The sequence below is a fragment of the Ovis aries genome, chromosome 18 (assembly GCF_016772045.2).
Source record: "Ovis aries strain OAR_USU_Benz2616 breed Rambouillet chromosome 18, ARS-UI_Ramb_v3.0, whole genome shotgun sequence".
In the NCBI taxonomy this organism is placed as follows: domain Eukaryota; kingdom Metazoa; phylum Chordata; class Mammalia; order Artiodactyla; family Bovidae; genus Ovis; species Ovis aries.
Window position 1 is genome coordinate 15,161,335 of NC_056071.1, and position 3,381 is coordinate 15,164,715.

At 42.8% G+C, this 3,381-nt stretch overlaps 1 non-coding gene across 1 annotated transcript; it reads right to left on the reverse strand.

Annotated features, from left to right (window-relative positions):
- Positions 1-1,396: 1,396 nt before the first annotated feature.
- On the reverse strand, positions 1,397-1,478 carry TRNAS-GCU (transfer RNA serine (anticodon GCU)). Its single transcript has one exon. It is a non-coding gene; the product is annotated as a tRNA-Ser (tRNA).
- Positions 1,479-3,381: the final 1,903 nt, after the last annotated feature.

Consider the following 3,381-nt stretch of genomic DNA (forward strand, 5'->3'; position numbering starts at 1 on the left):
AGAGTGGTCTTTAAAAGCCTTAGAACCAGAAAGAAAGGAGTTTCAATCCAAAATCTATCACTTCCTAGCTGCAATGCCCTGCCTGAGTCATTTATTTGTTCATCAATACCTTCCCAGAGGCTTCTCAGTGGTGATAAAGAATCCACCTGCCAATGCAGGAGACACAGGTTCAGTCCTCGGGTGGGGAAGATCCCCAGGAGGAGGAAATGGCAACCTGCTCCAATATTCCTGCCTGGAAATTTCAGTTTTCCAGAGGAGCCTGGCAGCACACAGTGCACACACACGCATACATCTTACTGAGCACACTAGCCTATAGGAATTCAAGACTCCCCCTAGAAAGGGCGGCTGGAGCTGAGATCAGAAGGACAGTGCATGAGTATGTGCTAAGTCGCTTCAGTTGTGTCTGACTCTTTGCAACCCCATGGACTGTAACCTGCCAGGCTCCTCTGTCCATGGGATTCTCCAGGCAAGAATAGTGGAGTGGGTTGCCATGCCTCCTCCAGGGGATCTTCCCGACCCAGGGATTGAACCCGTGTCTCTTAGGTCTGCTGCATCATCAAGAGGGTACTTTACCACTAGTGCCACCTAGGAAGCCCTTAAGTGTACAATAAGTTGCTGCGATGAGGAGGAGCCTGCATCCCAGGCACGGTGCAGTGCTGAGAGGGAACACATCCCACCCGGGAGGCTGAGTCTGGGCAGAGTGAGCTAAGAAGTGGGGCACATGCTGAGGTCAAAGAAACAGAGAGGGGCCTGTGGCCATGGTAAGGAGGTTTGCCCTCATTCTAGGTGGCATGGGGGTTGTAGGGCATGATCAGATCTAAGCAGAGAGAGCAGACTGGGGGACAGCATGGACACAGGTGTATGTGTGGGAGGCGAGTGCATAATCCAAACAAGAGCTAGTAATGCTCCAGATGGAAAGAGTAAACAGAATCTAGGGGATTTTTCAAAGCTAAAATCAATAAGCCTTAATAATAAATTGGATATTGGAAATGAGAGAAAGGGGTTAATCAGAGCTAACTCATACTGCTTTGACTTATGTAACTGGGTAGGTGGTGGTATCATTCTCTGAAAAACAGAATTCAAGGAGGACCAGAGTGGTGACATAAACTTTCTGAGCCTCAGTTTCCTCATCTATAAAATGGGGATGAAAGTGAAAGTGAAGTCGCTCAGTCATGTCTGACTCTTGGCCACCCCATGGACTTTAGCCTACCACACTCCTCCATCCATGGGATTTTCCAGGCAAGAGTACTGGAGTGGGTTGCCATTTCCTTCTCCAGAGGCTCTTCCCGACCCAGGAATCGAACCCATGTCTCCTGCATTGTAGGCAGACGCTTTACCATCTGAGCCACCATGGAAGTCCTAAAAAATTAAGAACCACCTCGTGTAACAACATGAATGACAAGGATGGGATACGAACCCACACGTGCAAAGCACAATGGATTAGCAGTCTATCGCCTTAACCACTCAGCCACCTCGTCCCACACAATGGGATGCACCCATGCTAAGTCTCTTCAGTCATGTCTGACTCTTTGCAACCCTATGGACTGTCATCCTCCAGGCTCCTCTGTCCAAGGGATTCTCCAGGCAAGAATACTGGGGTGGGTTGCCCTGCCCTCCTCCAAGGGATCTTCCTGACCCAGGGGTCAAACTTGCACCACTTACGTCTCCTGCATTGGCAAGTGGGTTCTTCACCACTAGCACCACCTGGGAAGCCCAAAACGGGGATTGCGATATCTATGTCACGATGTTGCTAAAAGCGTTAGAGAAAGTTCCCAGAAAGTGACTGGTGTGCAGCCCTCTCCCACATGAACAGTACTTATTCTCATTGGCTGTTATTTCTTTTCTTTTTTTTTTTTTTTTTTTGGCTGTTATTTCTTGAGCTGATTGTAAATTCAGGGTATCAGATGTCTATTTATTTTCACTCTCTTCTTTGATCGTTCTATCAAATTGGTGCTTTACTGATCTAATCACCTTAAATAATCTCTATTATGCCATCCTAGCAAAATAGGCAAAGTAGCAATTGCTCTTAAAAACTTAATATTGTAAATGGCACTGCTACAGTTTAGTTCATAATAACTTACTTTGCTCTTCAAGGGAAAATATTGATTGCAAATGCCATTCCCAATATTAGCCAAATGTTCCCATGCAAATGTATTTAGTAACCAGGGATGTGATAATGGGTCATTTAAGGGAAGCCAAAAAATACTGCTCCCAAATTCAAGGGAGAAAAAATAACATGTACTCAGCACTTCAGAGTTCATAAAGTGCCATCACCTACACTGTATTAATGAAAAGTCACACTGTATGGGGGCACATTGGTGAGGAGGACAGTGAGTGCTTTCATAGTTATTTTTAAAAGTGGGATTAACTTGGAAAAGTGCCTTGCTCTAGCCCACAAAACAAGGAAGTAGCAGAAGAGACTAAAATACAAGTCCTGTGGTTCCCCATTCTAAATATATCTATCAAAATCCCCCAATGGCCAATATTAACCCATTCAGTGGAAACAGTAAAAAAAAAATCATGCAGCCACTAAACAAAGAGGCCAGGCAAGACCACTGAACTTTCATGGTGTCATTTGTCAGTTATACTGGAGAATGTTTTACGTACACTTGAGAAGGTGTACTCTTCTGCATTTGGATGGAATGTCCTGAAGATATCAATGAGATCCATCTCATCTAATGTATCATTTAAGACTTGTGTTTCCTTATTAATTTTCTCTTTTAATGATCTGTCCATTGGTGTGAGTGGGGTGTTAAAGTCTCCTACTATTATTGTGTTACTGTCATTTCTCCTTTTACGTCTGTCAGTGTTTGTCTTATGTACTGAGGTGCTCCTATGATGGGTGCATAGATATTTACAATTGTCATGTCTTCCTCTTGGATTGATCCCTTGATCTTTATGTAGTGTCCTTCCTTATCTCTTGCAATCTTCTTTATTTTAAGGTCCATTTTTTCTGATATGAAGATTGCTACTCCAGCTTTCTTTTGCTTTCCATTTGCCTGGAATATATTTTTCCATCCTCTCACTTTCAGTCTACATGTGTCTTTAGGTCTGAAGTGGGTTTCTTGTAGACAGCATATATATTTGGGTCTTGTTTTTGTATCCATTCAGCCAATCTGTGTCTTTTGGTTGGAGCATTTAATCCATTTACATTTAAAGTAATTAGTGATATATATGTTTCTATTGCCATTTTATTAATTGTTTGGGATTGATTTTGTATATCTTTTCCTTTATCTTGTATTTCTTGACCATATAAGTCCCTTTGTTGTAAAGCTGGTTTGGTAGCACTGAATTCTCCTAACTTTTGCTTTTCTGAAAAACTTTTTATTTCTGCATCAATTTTGAATGAGATACTTGCTGGGTACAGTAATTTTGGTTGTA